At 40.4% G+C, this 20,023-nt stretch overlaps 2 long non-coding RNA genes across 2 annotated transcripts; both read left to right on the forward strand.

The window, feature by feature from the left end:
- The first annotated feature begins 5,419 nt into the window (after positions 1-5,419).
- LOC121681121 lies at positions 5,420-12,477 on the forward strand. Its single transcript, XR_006021991.1, has 3 exons — positions 5,420-5,814; positions 11,875-12,021; positions 12,251-12,477. It is a non-coding gene; the product is annotated as an uncharacterized LOC121681121 (long non-coding RNA).
- LOC121681122 lies at positions 6,434-9,896 on the forward strand. The gene is made up of 3 exons (XR_006021992.1): positions 6,434-7,168; positions 9,210-9,244; positions 9,449-9,896. It is a non-coding gene; the product is annotated as an uncharacterized LOC121681122 (long non-coding RNA).
- Positions 12,478-20,023: the final 7,546 nt, after the last annotated feature.

A 20,023-nucleotide genomic window follows, 5' to 3' on the forward strand; every position in this document is an offset into this window, starting at 1 on the left:
TGTGTCAAATAGAAAATTATGTACTGGAAAATTATTGTGTAAGAATTGTATTGCATGAAATTACATTACATTACATTACATTACATTACATTACATTTGGCTGACGCTTTTTAACCAAAGCGACTAACAACATGGTAAACAGTAAGTTTTTAGAACAATTCTCACAATTTTAGGACAGTTTAAAAAAAACATTAGAGTACAGTAAGAATAAGTGCGTCGGTGAGTGCTGTTTTTAACAGTTACTTGTCAGTTTAAAACGGCTGGTGAGTGCTAGGATCAGTAAGACTTGTTGTAAGTGTTGCTATGAGAGTAGATGTTCTCTAAAGAGCTGGGTCTTCAGGAGTTTTTTGAAAGTGGAAAAGGATGTCCCTGCCCTTGTAGGAACTGGCAGTGTGTTCCACCAACGAGGAACAACAGATGAGAAAAGTTTGGATTGGCTTGAGCGTACCGGTGGTAGAGCTAGACGTCGTTCGTCAGAGGAGCGCAGCGGTCTGGAGGTAGTGTAAGTCTGTATGAGGGCATTCAAGTAGGTGGGAGCAGAACCGGAGACTACTTTGTAGGCAAGCGTTAGAGACTTGAATTTGATGCGGGCCGCCATAGGTAGCCAGTGTAGCTGGATGAGCAGCGGGGTAACATGTGCCCTTTTGGGTTGGTTGTTGACCAGGCGCGCCGCCGCGTTCTGGATCATCTGAATTAATATATTCATTCATATACATTTTTTTAAATGCTTGATTAGAGCAAAACAATTATGAATAGTGTGAAGCCCACAGCCCTTTTTGACCTCAGACCTCTGAGGTGTCACATCCTACCAACGTGAATCATCCATGTGACACTATGATATGACGTGTTGAAAACCACAGACAGACGTTTCTGAGAAAGTGTTTACTAAGTACATTCACATTGTAAGTGTTTATTAACAGACACCAGTAGAATGCAAATGGAAATCTGTTAAAAAAGCAAACTTTTATTATGTAGATGTTTGAGATGGAATGGTTTAAATGTTCCATATTGCCTTAATTATGCAAAGGCTGCAATGCAATCTAGCTACAGTCCTCTTAGACATAAGTCAACTGAGATGACCATGCTTGCTACTGATATATCAAACAGAGAAGTAAACGATTCTTATAAGTAATAATTTAGCTGTATGTAAGAATGTTCAGCCCATGTTAGGAGGCCCAACAGATTTCTCACCATGAAAAATAGTTTTTGTGTTGTTAAAGCCATTGGTGAACCATTAGGAATAATCATCCACTACAGGTTTATGCCTGCCTTTTTGTCACACAACGCTGGACAGCTATGGGCTGTATTTTGCACACCAGCGCATGGCGTAAAGCTCGTTTTCCACCCGCGCAAAGTTTAATTCGGTATTTTGCACGTTTATTTTTTAAACATTGCGCCCAGGGCTGTGGCAATAGGGAGGGACCGGGCACATTGTCTAAAAATCGCTATCGTACACCACCTAAACCTGGTCAGAAGTCAATGGCGAGTTGTTCATATGCTATTTTAAGAGAGCATGCCAACAGTCATATTGGCAGGTGCACGCACCATCCTTCTATCATTCATGAACGCACACCAGCGCACGTCATGCAAAGCATTACAAATTGCACAATTACATTAGGAAACATAATTAGAATAAAGATATTACAAAATACTGTACATCTCATGATGAGTTTGCAATCATTTGCAAATTGGTAATGACGGTTAAAAGATTAGGGGAGAGGCGAGAGACACGTATGGAGCACAGCTGAAGACGCACTGTCACGAGATATAAGCAACTCCTCTGCAGGATAAATGATGTTTTATTCAGTCATTTGAGCAATATTAGCGTAAGTGTTGCTTTTTCCAGCCTATGTCTTCGGTGGTAACCCATTGTCAATCAATAGTGAAAGTAACTGCATATAACTGTCTTGTCGTTGACTGACTCCTTGGTGAAGTTAGTTTCACTTTGCCAATGAGTTCAAATAATAGACGAGTGCAAATGTGTGAAGGCTATGCTAGGTTTTAGTAAAGCATGGTTTAAGAAGACTATTCCATACGGTCTCGCAAGCAGCCTCCTTCAAATGCGCCGTTGAATGCCAAAATACCAATGCATTTATTTAACATATCGCGCGTTGCGCCGTTAAAGGGAATGACAGATGTCATTCTCATTGGTTTAAAATGATGTTACGCCCCAAACACACCCATATGACTGATTAAAAAAACTAGGAACACCTTGTTGCGCCATGCACTCCACGTTTGATAACGAAACCCCTCCCAATGCGAACTGGACATCCTACTAAATTTGAATAGACTTTTGATGAGTGACCAGTATTTTACCATGCAATGCCAACATACAGTAAGGAGAGCAGCCACCAGGGGGCTCACTTGGCTTACTCAAACCATAACTGTGAAACTTTAAAAAACCACATTATTTATCAGGACCTGAAGAGCAGCAGGGGAGTTAATCAGTCCAAAGTGGATCACAACATAGTCGTAGTGGATCACAACATAGTCGTAGTGGGTGCTTGTGATGTCTGGTCTCTGGTCCTGTCTGATCCCAGCTTGTAATAATGTAATACTTGATATTACAAGCTGCTCCCGCATATACAGTACTTATTTAGATGGGGTCGTGAGTAGAAATAAAGTGCGTGGAACCAAACCGCTTCTTGAACACATCTGAAGTTTAATGTTCACCTCATCAAGCCAAAACCACACTCTCCTCTACTCAAAGAAACACTTTACCTATCTATACCCTTCCAACCCCTAGTGACAGGTCATATAATTCCACATAACCGTTTGACATGTAACAAACAATAACCACCCATATGGATTAAACAATAAGTCTCATCTTACAATAACAAGGTTGGAGATATACTGGATTCATTTCGGGTAGTTGGAGTCAAAGTCTGAGAAGTTGTTGGGTGAGCTAATAGGTAGTTGGAAAGGTGCTACTATAGGTATTGTAAATTTAGTGCACGATTGTATGGATCACAGTGTATGTGTCTTACTGCATACTATTTGTTTCTTTTTACAGAAGTGAAAGACAGTGTCAGACAGAAAACATTATCAGTGATGTCAATCCACCATGTGTCCCTGCAGTAAGGCTTCACATGAGTTTTGAATTGTCATGTTTGCCAGTAAACTTCTTGTTTGGCCGCAGTCTCTGCAGATTCACAATGGGGTTGACGTTTGGCAACTCTGAGTCACTGAGGTCAAAACACCATGTGCACTTTGAAGCTGCTAACTTGATAGTCACTGCAGATATCTCAAGCAGGATTTCATCAACTGAGAATCTAGAAGTCCCAAGTGTACATATGAGATAGGAAATCCAGAATCAAACAACTACCTCCCATCACATTTATTTTCATATTGTTTCATTGTATATTGCTTCTATACATTATATAAGATATAATATTGATATTTGGACAAAACCATATTTAATATTTTTAAATAGGCTGTTTTATTATTATTTTTTATTTCATATAACTCAAAGATAAGATCAAAGATAGGTGGTGATGAGGAGTAGGTGGGATGAGATGAACATCAATTCAGAAGAAGTAAATTAAATGAGCAGGTTAACCAGATTTTGCCCAGTTTTTATTTTTCTATTCAGCCACAATAGTACAAAAGGCAAATTTGATGCACCTATTTGTACTGAACATTAAGTGTGTCTAAATGTTTCATGCATCATATCAGTGAATAACTTGTGAGGAAGTGGCTTTAAGCCACAAAAAATACACATATATGCTTCCTGTTTGATAGACCATCTTGTGGTTTGTTCAATTCATGTGAAACGACATTCTGCTAAACTATGGTGTAAGATGGCAGAGGCTTTAGACATGACCTTACCACTGTTAGCCATCTTTTTCTAGGAGAGGTAAAATATGTGTATAATATTTACAAATAAAAACAATAAGAATACAAAAAAAAAAATCATGAAACAGACTAAATCACTAAAGGACACCATGTCATTTGGACACCATGTCATTTTGTTAGCATGCTGGACGTTTTTGCCATCTCTATTAATTCACAAAATACAGTTTTATATGAAAAATTGGCCATTAAGACAGTGAGTAGACCTGTTGTAAAGAGCCTTGTTGTCATCAACAGCTGTTCCTCTATGCATTCACTTACCACAGGGGGTGAACTGGCCACTCAAACAGCGACTGTCTTGGAACAATTGTGACTATCTTATCTTCTTATATAAGTATAAGTGTATACTCTTTTAGACTGTTCACTGTCAATACTCTTTTGCTAATAAGACATTGTGACAAGACTCCATGGTAACACTTTATAATAACTACACACAATTCATCATTTATTAAGCCTTTGTTACTTATTAGTTAATGGTTTGTTCATAATTTGTAATTTCTTGTTCATACATAATTTATCATCAGTAAAGCATTTGTTCACACAATTATAAATGGTTTGTTCATAGTAAATAAGCCTATCAAAAAAATATGTTTGTAAGTACATGATTTATACTTAATAAGTAATGAAACAACCACTTAATAATGAAATCATTTTCTTATTATGACCGCCGCTAGCAAAGCTAGCGAAGCGGTCATATAGGGATTGTCAAAGTTTTTTTTTTTTTTGTTTTTTTTTTTACCCCCCCGTCATCTACTTCCTGAATTTTTGGTCAACGATACCCGGGATACCGAACCACCGGGGCACATGAAATTTGGTGGGTATGTAGCCCCACTAGACTTTTACGGAAAAATTTAGTTTCGTCCCCGGGGGCCACTCCATCCCCGTGCTGGGCCCCCCGAACCGCAAAAAAAGCAGTTTTTCCTAAATAACTACCTGAACCGTGGCACTGAGGATGAAGAATCTTTTATGGTATGTTGGTCTCAAGGGCCCACATCAATCTGGCCCATAATCACTCATTTGTGATTTGCACCCCCCCCCCGGTAAAAAATGAAAATGCAATATTATTCTGCTTTAATCGCCCCTATCTTCAGTTAAGATGTTCAGAACTGCACCAAATTGTATGTGTATGATTGACCTGGCATTCTCTGGGGGTATGCCAAGTTTCGTAGAATTTAATCCATGGGGGGGTCTAAACAAAATTAGGTTTTGTGTACATTTAGTGACTGTACACTCATTGGCCTGTAGATGGCGGTGCACACATATACACATGCACACACACACAGGCACCCATATACTATCGGTATTAGAACGGCCGATACATAATTACAAATTTAGTAGCATTAAAAGAAAGCCAAAATAAATATTCATCATCATCATCATGGCTGCATTTCCAGTATTGGCGATAAGTAGTCGTTTGTCCACTAGATGGCGCATCGTTGCAGTGAGGCGTAATTTTGTTGGAAGTTAAAAGCTTGGTAGTTGTAGTCTGTGAAATTAAAAAGCACGTGTGTGTGAAGTATCCAAACAATGACACCTTCATTTCATTGCTTTAGCAACACACCTTAAAGGGGTGATAGAATGATGATATAGGGTATTTTGTGCTGGTCCTTAAGGTCTCTGAATAGGGTGTGTAACATTGGTTGGGCTGAAAATGGCATATGTGCTGTTCTATGCGCCCTAATGCAAGCCTGGTTAAAAGCCCTAGAATGAAACGAGAGGTTTTCTTCCTTTTATGGTATGCTCATGAATATTTAGATAACCTGCGTGCTGATTGGTTGGTTTACAACGAGCGAAGCTCCGGAGCAAAGACGCAAACATGGCCGACAGCACTCACTGAAACAGCCAAGGTGGAAATACTATGGAGACATAGGTGTTGAACAGCATATTTGAGCCTGAATCAGAGGAAGAATCTGAAATAGAGGAGCAACCAGTCGCCCATAGATTGGAAATGACTACTTCAGAGTTTTGTCATTTACTTGAGTTTGCAACACGTAGCCCAGTTAGCTAGCTGTAATACTCGTATGTTAGTGTCGTAGACTAAGCTAAACATTGCATTAGGTTCGTTTTTAGCATTGTAAGCAACAGAAGTTATTAATTTGCACACAAACAAATGTTTTACAACTTGTACCCTCGTGCAATTTTTGTCAAGATGTCCAGTTAGAAACTAGCTGAAAAGTTTGTAGCCCGTTGTGGGCAGTTCAGGCTATGCTGTAGTGAAAGGAGTGCTGCTTGCAAGGAAAGTACTCGTTTTAGTCAGTAAGTATATTCTCCTGGTGAATAGGTCATCTGATTAGGAGTTACATACATTATTGTAGTGGTAATATGCGATCTTACAACAGGACGTCCAGTTAGCTGGGCAGGAGCTCTGTGCAGTTCGTAGGCTATAATGTTATGGCTGAAGTGAAACGAGTAGCCTACTGCTCGCGTCAATGAAAATATTACGTTTGTAACGTCAGTAGGTCTAATGTACTCGTGTAACTACTATCCTGGGGTGCGTTTCCCAAAATCATCGTTGCTAACTACGGTAGCAACTAACATGGTTGCAACTATGTAAGTACGACACAACTGTTCCCCAAAAGGATAGTGTGAACTATGGTGGTGGAACTTACATAGTACGATGCATCGTGACACTGCGTCAGTGTTTCCCAAAACCATAGTAGCAACTAACGTTCGCAACCACTATCGTAAAGTTGTGTAGTTACAGCTACACCTCTCGACCTGTAGTATGTAGTAAGAACCATAGTAGACGACGTAACCCTGATGACGGAACACGCAGAGGACAGATGGATGAGAGGTAGCCATTAAACGATCCCATAACATTGCTGTGGGATACCATACCATAGCATTGCTGGAAGCTACAATTGCACATTACTGGACAACGTTATGTGGTACAGTGGAAAGTGAAGTGTTGTGGAGTTAGCCCACAACAGAGCGGCCTGTGGTGAAGTGCTATGGTGACCGCAATCATCTGTGTTGTTATTATTCGTGAATTTACATGTAGCCTAATGCTAATGTGTCAGCACAGATTCTTTCGAACACCCGTTAAGTTAAGTTATCTGGTGATAAAGCTTTTGAATGCCAACGGTATTGTTATGTGAGGCTAGCATTGTAATTGTTATAAAAGGATAACGTTACATTGTAGTCGTATTTTAGTGTGTTTGGATGAAGCATCTGCTAATCATACACATAGCTAACGGTATATGGACTCTACAGCCCATTATGATGTGGTGAAGTGACTGTGCTGTGGCAGAGACTGTAGCGTGTGTGCTTTACATGAGAGAGGTCAGGGGTTCAAGACTGAGTCGATGGGTGTGAGGTGAGTATAGTCAAGTCAAGTCGGCTTTTATTGTCAATTTCTTTACATGCACTGGTCATACAAAGAATTGAAATTTCGTTTCTTACTTTCCCATGCAGACATAGACATGCTTTAAATACAGACATAGACATACTATGGACATAGCCATAGACAATAAACATTAAATTAAAGTGCAAGACTGAAATATAGAACATGTATGTATCAAAATAGAAATATAGGACATATATTAAAAAAACAATAGAGGTAGTTGTGTTGTATATTTCTATAGTCTTAACAGTTACATGAAGTTTAAACTTGTGCTTGTGTGACCTGTATATTTACATTGATATGCAGTATGCAGTAATTCAAGTATATCAGGCTTGATGTGAAGCAGCAACACGTTTGGCTGCGCAGTCACAGTGCAGTTCCACATGGCGGTGTTGGGGGGGGGGGGGGGGGGGTTGGTAGACAGGATCCTAGTTTCCTAGGTTCCTGGTTGGCTGGTGGGTGGGGGGGGGCTGTCAGTGATGGGAGAGTGGGTAGAGTGTTCAGCATCCTGATTGCTTGGTGGATGAAGCTACTTGCCAGTCTGGTGGTGCGGGAGCGGAGGCTCCTGTACCGCTTTCCAGAGGGCAGGAGGCTGAACAGTTCATGTGCAGGGTGGGTTGTATCCTTGACAATCAATAGTGCTTTGCGGGTGAGGCGGGTGGTGTAAATGTCCTGCAGGGAGGGGAGTGGTGCTCCAATGATCCTCTTAGCTGTGTTAACAGTGCGCTGGAGGGTCTTCCTGTTCTGATCTGTGCAGCTTCCGCCCCACACTGTGATGCTGCTGGAGACGATGCTCTCGATGGTCCCTCTGTAGAATGTAGTCATGACAGGAGGCGTGGCACTTGCCTTCTTCAATTTGCGCAAGAAGTAGAGGCGCTGCTGGGCTTTCTTCGCCAGTGATGCTGTGTTGGTGGTCCAGGAGAGGTCGTCGCTGATGTGCACCCCCAGAAATTTTGTGCTGCTCACTCTCTCCACAGCATCTCCGTCGATGGACAGTGGTGGCAGTTGTTTGTGGCCTCTCTGAAAGTTGACAACAATCTCCTTGGTCTTGCTGACATTTAGCAGGAGGTTGTTGTCTTTGCACCATTTAGCCAGCAGGTCTACTTCTTCTCTGTAGTGAGCCTCATCGCCCTTAGTGATGAGGCCCGCCAGTGTTGTGTCGTCCGCAAACTTCACCAGATGGTTGGAGCTGTGAGTGGTTGTACAGTCATGTGTTAGCAGTGTGAAGAGCAGGGGGCTGAGCACACACCCTTGAGGGGCCCCCGTGCTCAGGGTCAGAGTGCTTGAGGTGTTGTTCCCGACACGTACTGCTTGTGGTCTCTGCAACAGGAAATCCAGCAGCCAGTTGCAGAGGGAGGTACTGAATCCTAGCTTGTCCAGTTTGCTGATGAGTTGTTGTGGTATTATGGTATTGAATGCTGAACTGAAGTCTATGAACAGCATTCTCACATATGAGTCTTTATTGTCTAAGTGGGTGAGGGCTGGATGGAGGGCAGAGCAGATTGCATCCTCCGTGGATCGTTTGGCTCGGTATGCAAACTGGAAGGGGTCCAGGGTGGGGGGTAGGGTGGCTTTGATGTGTGACATGACTAGCCGTTCGAAGCACTTCATGATTATGGGCGTGAGTGCTACAGGACGGTAGTCATTGAAGCATGATGGTGATGATTTCTTTGGCACGGGTATGATGGTGGCAGTTTTGAAAAGTGATGGGATGACTGCTGAGTATGCCTGTGGAGTGGGGTTTGTGTTGTATCTTATCTGATCACAAGCTATGTTTAGCGGGTGTATAAGTTAGGCTACTCTCAGTTATTATATGATCTTGATATTTGAACACATGAATTACGCTAAATTATGTTGGTACAATGACAGAATGCTGCTGTGAAGTTGAGTAGCCTCTCGCTTGGAGAACTTTAAGACCTCAGGCTCTGGGACTTAAGTGAGCATGCAGAGTGCTGTGGTCAGTGTCAAAATGTGACATGATTTTCACTGATTTAACTTGTCCTTCATGGCCCAGGTATGGGTAGGCCTGTCATGGGAGGCGGAAAAATGGTAAGTTGCCTTTGCTTTGTGACCTTTCAATCTGTGTATGTATTTTGATGTCATGGCTCATAGGGAACATGTGTGTGTGTGTGTGTGTGTGTGGGAGGGATCATGGGGAGAAAGTGATGGTGGGAAAGTGGCAGGGAATTGATTGTGGGGTTTGGGTGTTTAGGGGCCAAACATATGTGCAACTAATTCCCAGTGTGCTTCCAGGCCAGCAGGAAGGTGTGCAGCAGCCACTGGAATGACCTCTTCCACCTCCTCCACTAACAGCTCCTCATCAGCCGGCAGTGGGATGTGATCCTGAAGGGCCATGTTGCAGAAGCGCCGCCACTAAAACTACACTGCACGCCTTTGCAGGATGGAGCTTCAGGCCACCAGCGGATTTGCTCACACACCTTTCCACATGCCCAGGGCCCTCTCCAAAACAACGCGGGTCCGGCTATGGGCGTTGTTGTATCGCGCCTCTGCCTCGCTGTTGGGCTCCTAGATGGAGCAGTTGACATGCTTGTATTATCATAGGGGGTTGATGGAATAAAGTAGGTCTTGAAATGTCAGTGCACTCAGGAAATATAGACATGCATTTGAAAACAACAGTATAGACTTTGCTACTATCTCAGCAGCAGAAGGCAACAACATGAGCAGCACCTACAATAACACTGTGTGTGTGTGTTTGTGTGTGTGTGTTAGTACAGCTGGCGAAGATCCTTCAACCATTTGAGCATTGAAACATTTCTGCTATGTGAACTGTCATTTTGTGGTTGTGATTCAACACACAACTTCATAACTACAATGGATAAAAAGTAATGGTAAAAAAACTGTATCTGTGCATTTAAAATATCATGAAATACTTGTGTGTGGTAACAGTATTCAGTTTTCAGTGTCACAATGAAAACACATAACAAGGGCAACATTGGAAAAATGCTGCATAAAGGCATGACAAAATCGCATTGAAATGAAGGGCAATCATACAGTAAAGTATTCATTTATATAGCGCTTTTAGAGTGAAAGAGTGAAACCCAAAGCACACAACAACATGTTGTTCAACATTGTTCATATTACATATCCATATTTATTCTGCTCTTACTGTAAGGTAACTGCTAAGATACTGCACATATTTATATTTCATTTATATTACTCTAAATCACCTTCTGCAAACCAACTGTATACTACTGTCTACACGGCACTATATGTCTTGTCCTGTCTATGCACCTGTCTATACTTTATATATCACATTGCACTTTTCTGCCTTTTTGGCACTTCTGGTTAGATGCAAACTGTATTTGGTTGTATTTGTACTTGTGCTCTGCACAATAACAATAAAGTTGAATCTAATCTAACCATGCCAATTTTCATACAACATAATATACATTTATCCTAAGCCTAGGCTAGTAAGCATATGGTCTCCAATCAGTAGTTAAAACTAGGACTACAGGTTCTAAACGATCATAGGAATATTTAGTGATTGAGCCTATCCAAGATTCCAAAACCATTGTTATATGATCATTATCTAGGCTCGAACCTAAGACTACAAGATCCGAAATGCAGAGGTCTATCCTTTCACGCCACAACACGCGAAAATATTGGCCAGTATTTAGCCTATAGGCTATTCGGTGTGTTTCATTAAATGTGTAACTTATTTGTTCACATTTGCTTGGTTGGCGATTTATGCTTCACTGATTAGGCTAATTAGTAGGCTACGTTCAATAGACTGTGACGTTATTATTAAAATTATCATTATTATGTTATGCCTATTATTATTATTAATAGCCTAATATATATATATTTTTAAAAGCATACATAGCCTATGGCCTATTGAAATTACTGCCTATTCTTGTAATAAGTATTATTATTATTATTATTATTATTATTATTGATATTATAACTGCTGGGCCCAGGAAACGTCATGCAATGTCAAATTTCATTACTTTTACGTGACTTCATGCGTTCGGCTCTAACCGACAGAGCCCGACATTCTCCGAACACATCTGCAACCATTGTAGTCTGAACTATGTTGGTTGAAACCAACATGGTTCAAACTAACAAAGTACTATGTAAGTACGACGGTTTTGGGAAACAGTCGTAACTTACATGTTGGTTAGTTGAACGATGCATCGTACCACGTTAGTAAAAAGCTAACCTCCGTAGTTGTACGGGAAACGCACCCCTGCTGATTAAGTCATCTGATTATCAAGATTTTTACGTTCTTTCCATGTAGTAATGTATGATCTTACAACGGGACGTCCAGTTAGCTGGGCAGGAGCTCTGTGCAGTTTTTAGCCTATGGCTGAAGTGAAACGAGGTCAACGAAAATATTACTAGGCCAATTTGTGTCAATTCAAAAACACTTATTTATCCCCAAGGGGCAATTTCCATAGTAGGCTACAATGGAGTAGAGTACAATAATCAAAAATCCTATAAATATCACTGTTTAAAATACAGTAGGTACAGTCAGTGTAATGTAATCTTGTAACTATCCTGCTGACATCTGATTGAGATTATTACCTTCTTTCCATGTAGTAGCTTAATATGTGATCTTACAACTCTGGTAACTAAAACTGGAGACATTTGCGACTTTGTGCTACCTGGTCATTCAAAATTACGAAATAACAGCAGGGAAATTATGTTTGTTTTTACAGGTTATTAAAAGAATGACCCAGGTTCCTGAGGAGCTGACCTGAATGACCATTATGGCCTCAATCCGTTGTGCCTCTATATTCTTTGCAAAATGCAATGAATATTTACAGAGCTGACCATGGCCGTTTGAGAATCAGAGGAATGGAAAGGTGAGGACAATCTGATACAAGTGTTAGCAGTTACAGTATAGAAAATAAAATATTTTTAACCAAAACACATTCATTATTGGTTCAGCATATTGCAAAAACACAGTTTGATCAACACCACAAAATGATAAACTTTATTTTTTTTTTCAACAATCGTCCAGTGATACTCTGATGTAAAAATTAAAAAATAAATAGTAAAACAATTTGCTTTTCCACCCTGTTCTCGTTGCAGGCAATGAAGTGACTTGGCCTACAGGTCTTTTGTGAGCAGGAGCTGGGGTTTCCTTAGAAGAAGCGTCCGTGTCATGATCCCCTTGTGTGTGGTGCTACGCATATGGAGGGAGCTTCCGGATACTTCAGGGCAGTACGTTGGATTCAGACCCCTTTTCGACTGAACCGTGACACATGTTCAGCAACAGCATCCTCCATGGAAGGTCTGTCAAGCTGAGCGCACAAGTCCTGGGGCACAGGAATCCGCTGGACGGCATCCCAGTAAGGAAGAGGGTCTTTGATGATCTCGAAGAGGACAAGAAAGAGGACTTATATTGGATACTGTAATACAGTGCATTGCAGGCTGTATACTGTACAATAAACAAATTGTATGGCCCTGAACATTGTGCTTTGTTTACAGTACTGATGATGATTTTGACACCAGTAGCATCAGGTCTAAGACAGCCTGTTGTGTGTGAATCGATAAGTTCTTTTTAGTGCCTATACTGTTGCACATTTTGATTTGTTGTTTGTAATAAAAACATATTTTATTAAACTTACAAATTGTTTGGCAAGTCTGTACATAGTTTCTCCTTGGCTGTCTTCTGTTGTGGGGACTCAGCATTCTCATTGAAGTGCATGGCTGCTAGATAAAACCTAAACCAAACAACAGAAATGTTGTAACACAAGTGAAAGTCACTTTTGCATGCACACACCAAGCTGTTATCTCACAGCAAAAGCATTTGCTAATATTCTAAGCCCCGCATGATGCCACACTTGGGGCATCTGTTTGGCATGCTGCCGTTCTTGTAATGTTCTAAAATAAGAACGTGCAAATAAATCCATTGTATCTAGACAACACGGTTTTCAACATATCGACTAGATATCATTTGAATTGATAACGTGAAGTTGTTTCCACTTCTGACGTCAAAAACGTATGTGTTATATGGGTATGGGTTATATGGGTATGGGTTATATTACAGCTTAGCAACCAAATTATCGTGTTACTCAGCTTCAGTTAGTTAGTTTTATCCGAATGACACACAGAGAAATGAAATAGCCTTGCCAATGAACTAAATCACACATTCTACTTGCTAGATACACGTTAGCATGGTTAATAACTGCTTAGCGGTTAATAACAGCAGCTTAGCAAATCCTGCTTAACTGTACAAGGTTTTGAAAACTGCCTTCGGTGTAATGGAGTGTCAAACTTTGTAGGGATCTTCTGGTAGAAAAACATTATCCATGCCCCTCGAACTTTTGAATCCTTGGGAAGACTATGGAAAGTCTCAGCTTTATTTGTAGCCTAAGTTTCAGCCTGGAACACTGCATTTACGACCGTGGCTCATTTTCGATATCCTTGAAGAACTGTCTGCTTTATAATTCCTGTGGAAGTAAACGAGCAGGCAGCTAAACTAGTGTTTGTCTCATCTTCGCTCTCCATTCACGTTCCTGGGCTCAGAGCACCAGTGGGCTGGTCTGTATGTAAATTTTGAGGCGTGACAAATGTACAGGCCAGAGCCAAATAAGTAACCACCTGCGAGTTTGCGTAAACTCGCAGCTTCGTTTGGATTCGCCCGTTTTATGGCGGGAGTTTCGAATTGTGAGATTTGCATAGGAAGGAGGTGTCGGTGGGGTTTTGAAGTTCTCTGTATGTCCATTTCACCCACTGAACTATCACTATTCATCGATGACAAAGTAAACTCGGTTTTGCATTCTATGACCCCTTTAAGCTACTGTGTAGTGGGTCCCATTTAGAAGTGGCTACTTCATTCGCGCTTTCCTTGACTCATGGAGCTGCGTGAATTTTATTACAACTTTTCGCCACGGTATGGCAGTTTAAGTCCGCTTGATAAGGCGTAAGCCATTGGTTTCCAAAGGAGATTTTATTTGTGTCGCCAGCATAGCCTATTGACAATTTATGTTGTAAATAGGCCTACCTTATAAGCCTACCTGTAGCTTAGGGAAGCTAACAGCTTTCTATTAGGATCTAGTTTGTTACAGTTTTGTCATAACTCCCTGATGCATTTTTGCATTTAGAATAGCCAGAGCGTGGATATCTCAATCGGAAAATTAAACAATATCGCTATTTATTTTTTGATTTCTTAAAAGATTGAGCTTGGTCTGGTGAAAGCCAGACTAGCCATGGACCTCAGTTACACAATGCAAGGGAACATGAATCAGCCTATATTTGCACGAACAATAACGGACAACAGCTCTTCAACTTTGGCCCGTTAAAATGTGTATGAACAGTCTAGCGGCGCATTTCATCAAGGCCCATTTGGACACGTCTGTTATTTGCACCACTGGTTAGATGTAAAACAGCATTTCGTTTCAGACTACTGTTACTTAATTTGTGCATTAACAATAACGTTTCAGACTACTGTTAATTAATTTGTGCATTGACAATAAAGTATTACATGAACTAAAGATGACTAAAATCTTATGTAGAAGAAGAAACATTCACAAAAAATCCATCCATCCAAAAAAGACCTTTGTTTTTGATAGCTGTTGAAAACAGCATGGAACTGACAGAGATGTGTTTTGTTTATAAATAAATAAATAAATAACATTATGCTGATACCTTGTGCTTTTCCCAAATACAATGTAGCCTACAGGTGTAAGTGACCTTTCATCAATCCAGTTGCAATGGATGAACTGTGATGAACTGCCCTACTTGTGATTGTTTAGAGATGTTAAAGGTTTTATAACAATGCTACATCTTCTTTGGCTATTCTACAATCTATTCACCTTTTCAGCACCAGTAGGCTACTTTCTGTGCAGCCGCACACACACACTCAGGCATGCCAAACAAGCATACACAAAAGTTTCAAGAGTGGGGGATGGAGTAAAATATGGAGACAAATTGAAGTGTGATTTATTTTCGCGGAACGGATGTACAGGACTGAGCGGCGGTCATATTTTGTACTGCTATGCGGTACATCTAGTTATAAACCAGTTGCAAACTATTACAAAATGCTTTGTTCATCATTTGTTAAGCATTGTTCCTATGTTAATTCTCATAAATAAAGTATTTGTACACACAGTTATAAATGGTTTGCTCATAGTAAAGCCTATATCTAAAATATGTTCATGAATTATTGTTAATACTTAATAAATTATGCAATAATATGTTGTTGATGAAGTAATATTTCTAGTATTTAACAGTTGTTACATACACATGCACTTATGATTAGTTAGGGTAAGGATACATATTTTATAAACCACTTCCTAATACTATAATTCATGATTAACTCAGGAGTTACAAGTGGTTAGTTAATGATATTTTGTGAGCTTATCTAAAGTGAGGACTTTCTATGCCTTGCAACACATTTTCAAATGAGTTGTAAAGATTACATTCACATTCATTTATTTAGCAGACAAGTGACGTACACATTGACATAACAGTGAAAGCCGGGAATCGAACCTCCAACTTTTCAGGCTACTGCATGCTGGTCCAGCCCCTTATCCACTACACTACCTTGGCCCAGATAGAAATACCCACAATTATGCAAGAGTTTCTGTTATCTTCTACTACACACTGCTATTAAACATCTGTAAACTATTATTAAATGCTGTATTCTTCGTTTGCAAAGCATTATTTCCTACATTAATTCTCATCTGTAAATTATGTTTACACACAGTTAAAAATGGTTTGTTCATAGTAAACACACATATTTATATTATATTTTTGAATTTACTGTTGTAATACCACTGGGCAGAGGTAGTGTAGTGGATAGGGAGCAGGGTTAATATGCAGTAGTTTGTTGGGGGTTCAAACCCTGGTGTCCACCAATGTGGCCTTGCCCTTTAATTTCATTGATGTGTAAGTCGCTTTGGGTGAAAGTGTCGGCTAAATGAATAAATGCAAGTGTAAACTTTATAACTCATTTATAGATGAGCTCGCAAAATATCATTAATTAACCACTTGTAACTTCTGAGTTAATTATGAATTATAGTATTAGGAAGTAGTTTATAAAATATGTATCCTCACCCTAACTAATCATTAGTGCATGTGTATGTAACAACCATTAAATAATGAAAATATTACTTAATCAAAAACATATTATTGCATCATGTATTAAGTATTAACAATAATGTATAAACATATTTTAGATTTAGGCTTATTTACTATGAACAAACTATTTATAACTGTGTGAACAAATGCTTTACTGATGATAAATTAGAAATTACTAATGATGAACAAACCATTAACTAATAAGTAACAAAGGCTTAATAAATGATGAATTGTGTGTAGTTATTATAAAGTGTTACCGATTCCATTTATATAAACTGTATCAATACTTGAATAGCAAGTTATTTGCTGTTTATCAAATAAATTAGACATAATATGATTGTTTAATTATTATATTGCATTAATTTTGAGATAAACTTAATATATTTATTGATGGACATGCTTTTATGGAATGCTTTATTAGTAGCCTGGCTAGCGCCACCACTTCTCAATGAGACGTGGTCTGGGAACCAAACGTTAATTTTCTCGTATTTGAAAAAAATGCCCAGATTCGTTTATTGGGTGCCACGGATGTCTATCAAATGCGTATGTGCATAGCTCATCATCGTCTTGCTTTCCCCCTTGTTCTGTGATTGATCCCCTATCTCAGGCGAAAATTTGCTCCATGGTCTCCAGGCTGCCTTAGCAGCGTGAATCAAATTGTGCGCAAGGCAGCATGGGAACACCCAGGCTACTTTATTAGAGCAAAACAATCATGAATAGTGTGAACACAGCCCTTTTTGCCTGTGTTAGTTAAATGTTTAATGTTCATTTAAGATTTTAAATGAAAACAAATGTGTAGCATGGAGACTAACAGGGAGTCTACACCGGGCATGTAACTAAAGCATTCCGTTCGCATTACCTAGCGCAACAATTAGCTTCCACTATAATCAATGGAACTGGTTACACCAGACGTGATAGCAGTGCATACGTTCATCAGACTAGTCATCTAAAACTATTTTTATGCTCCACATAAAATACAAAAAAAACATAAAATATTTTTTTTTAAATTATGAATCCATTATTCTTCCTGACCATATCAGTTTGACAAGGACTCCATGAACAATTAAACAGAGACGAATGAGTATAAATTTGGATGCGTTTTGTGTCTGACGGCCAAATAGGAGCTTCTCTCTCTCCTACTCAAGCGAGTAGGACACATTTCACACTGCTCCTGCTTCACCTATCCTTTTAGCAATTTCACACTGCTCCTGCTTCACCTATCCTTTTAGCAATTTCCACTCTTTTTCATTCTTTTATTTCATTTACAAGCTAGTTTAGCAAAGACAGTGAAACCAGTACATTTAAATCTGAAACTTTAGTGGTTAGTTTTTTACTTTAAATGAGCCAGCCAAGTCAACGAGCAAAAACTGAACGGCAATTCACCTTGAAGTTGGATTAAAACAAAATGTGCTCCTCCGGCCAGAGACCCATGTACTGAGAGAAAATGTACTGAGCTAGAACAGAGGATTTCTACTTTGGAATCAAAGATGCATGCCCTTCCATCAACGACAGATGAACTACGAGAGGCATCTCATGAAGTGAGTACAGCAACTACTGGAAATGCAGAGAATGTAACCCAGCAGTCTAATATCACTGCTAATAGAGCAGATGAATGCATCGACCTCACAAAGGGAAATGTGAGTACAGAGCCTTGGCACAGGCAAGGTGCCAGACCAAAAAACAAAAAACGTAATACAAGAACTGTAATTACCTCAACACCAGTAAATTCAGATGTTAACTTCAGGCCTCGTATCAGAAATACAGACAGATCAGCAAACTACTACAGGGCTTGTGGTCCTAAGGGAAGCCCACAGCCCCTAACACTATGGAACAGATTTGAATGCCTCCGGGACGTGAGAGAGGAATTTCCCAGGGAACAGACCCAAAGCAGGCAGCGATCAAACCACAACAATAGAAAGATGGGCACAGACAAGAAGCAGCACTCGTTCTAGGCAACTCTGCTGTGAGACATATAAATGGGGAAAGGATGATTGTATGTTGTTTCCCAAATGCTTCAGTGTCTGACACAAAAAACAAGCTTGCAGAACTGGTGTCAAAATATGTAACTATCAAGCGCATCATTGTGCATGTTGGAGCAAATGACATCTACAGAGAACAGCTGTATGTCAAAGAAGATTTCAAGGAACTTTTCTCGGCCCTATATGAGCTTGGAATACAAATTTTCATCAGTGGCCCACTCCCAGCAGAGGGAAGCTTTGTATTTTCCAGACTATTCAGTTTAAACACCTGGCTCGCAAAAACATGCTTTTCAGTTGGGATGAATTTTATTGACAATTTTAACCTTTTTTGGAATCGCAGGGAATACTTCAGACCAAATAGCACAGAGCTGAGTTGGACTGGGGCCAAGATCTTAACCGAATACTATCACCACTCTCTCCTGCACCCAACATTTTTTCTGCCAACCTTGAGCCGAGCCTCTGATAAGCGCTCAGTGGCCATACAGACGGAACAAGCGGATGACATCAACAACTCAGCTAAACCAAAACACTCTGCACAGGCTGAAACAGAGATATGCCCATCCTCCCCTGCTGTGGGGCCCTCTGATAACCACCCGCTAGCCTCCACTGAAATGCAGACCTTGGAGAAACATAAACAACCAGCTCAACAATGCCAAGCCATGTCCACTGGACAAGATAAGATGGGTGCTGCTAAAATGACTCAAAGTCAATCACTGGCGTGAAACTCCCTGGAATCTCAGCAAACAAATGGATGTGATGAGCATGAGGAGATAGCACCTATCAAAGCTGCTGCAACAAACTTCCCAGAACCTCAGCAGGCAGATGGAGACTCTGGATCAATTTTCAACCCCAACCTCCTTGATTTCCCATCACCACCCACACCCAATCACGTCCCCACCCAATCAAACTCCCCAGGCCACACAAACCCCCCTAATCTCCCATCACCATCCCCACCCCTTCATCCCACCACCCACTCAAACTCCACAGGATCCCCTGAATACCCATCACCATCCCCACCCAAGCACATGACGTTCCCTGCAAGAATGGAGAGACTGCTACCAGTAGCCATGCAGAGTTTTACTAGCCCAAGATCATTAGCACCAAAGAAGCGAAGGACACCTCCACCCCCTCGTCCTCCCCCTCCCCGTTTAGAAGGATCTCTTAAGCAGCAGCAACCTCTTAGTTCATTTTCTCAGCCGGCATATAGCATGGAATGTGCAGTGGAAAATAAAGATGGCAGCAGGAGGGGACAATTATATGATGACTGTATTGCATGATATTATCAGGGTCCCTGCAATATAAATGGTACTGACAGTAGTTTTGAGAACATGCCGGGACCCAGTAAGCCCATGACATTCTCTATTCCTGTATTGACAAGAAATAGAACACAAATGCATCGAGCTTATAGGGTAAACCAGTCCAATCTCCTACCCGTACCACATCAACCTCAGATTTCCCCCATGGATCATATTTCCCCAACACTTACAGCAAAACTAGCACTCCTAAATATCAGATCTCTTTCAAACAAATCATTCTTAATTTATGATCTAATTTGCACACACAACCTTGATTTTTTACTTTTAACTGAGACATGGTTAGATCAAGCAAACAGTGCTGCTACTCTCATCGAATCAGCTCCCCCAAACTTCAGTTTCTTGAGTGTTACCAGAGCAAATAAAAGAGGTGGGGGGATAGCCACAATTTTCAAGACGTCTTTTCAGTGCAATCAGTCGTCATTCGGTGACTTTACTTCATTTGAATATCTGTGTGCACGCATTAAGCTTTCTCCTCAGATTTT

The sequence above is a fragment of the Alosa sapidissima genome, chromosome 14 (assembly GCF_018492685.1).
Source record: "Alosa sapidissima isolate fAloSap1 chromosome 14, fAloSap1.pri, whole genome shotgun sequence".
Classification (NCBI taxonomy): Eukaryota; Metazoa; Chordata; class Actinopteri; order Clupeiformes; family Clupeidae; genus Alosa; species Alosa sapidissima.